General features: G+C 39.6%; 1 non-coding gene across 1 annotated transcript; it reads right to left on the reverse strand.

Moving 5' to 3' along the window:
• Positions 1-220: 220 nt before the first annotated feature.
• Positions 221-328, reverse strand: LOC128041547 (small nucleolar RNA R71). Its single transcript, XR_008196557.1, has one exon. It is a non-coding gene; the product is annotated as a small nucleolar RNA R71 (small nucleolar RNA).
• Between the last annotated feature and the right edge of the window lie 215 nt (positions 329-543).

Here is a 543-nt window from a genome sequence, read left to right on the forward strand (position 1 = left end):
TAAAGATCCTCATCCTCACTTAAGACTGTTTATGGAGGTGAGTGATTCTTTCAAGCTAGCCGGAGTACCTGAAGATGCACTATGATTAAAGTTGTTCCCATATTTGCTAAGGGATACAGCTCGAGCCTGGTTGAACTTATTACCACCAAATTCCATTTCCAGATGGCAAGAGTTAGTAGAAAGATTCCTCATGAAGTATTTCTTGCCTAGGAAGAATGCTAAGTTGAGGAACGAGATCACTGCTTTCCAACAAATGGATGATGAGTTCTTGTATGAGGCATGGGAAATGTATATAAGAATTATTACGGAAGTGCCCTCATCACGAAATCCCTCATTGCTTCCAACTTGAGACATTCTATAATGGTCTCAATGCTCACACGAGAATGGTAGTAGACGTTTCTACTAATGGTGCTCTCTTTTCTAGGTCTTATAACTAGCTTATGAAATCATTGAGAGGATTGCTAGTAACAATTATCAATGGCTAACCAATCAAGCAGCGTCAGAAAGATGAATCGTTGGAATACATGAAGTGGATCCATTCAC

Source organism: Gossypium raimondii, chromosome 5 (assembly GCF_025698545.1).
Source record: "Gossypium raimondii isolate GPD5lz chromosome 5, ASM2569854v1, whole genome shotgun sequence".
Taxonomy (NCBI): Eukaryota; Viridiplantae; Streptophyta; class Magnoliopsida; order Malvales; family Malvaceae; genus Gossypium; species Gossypium raimondii.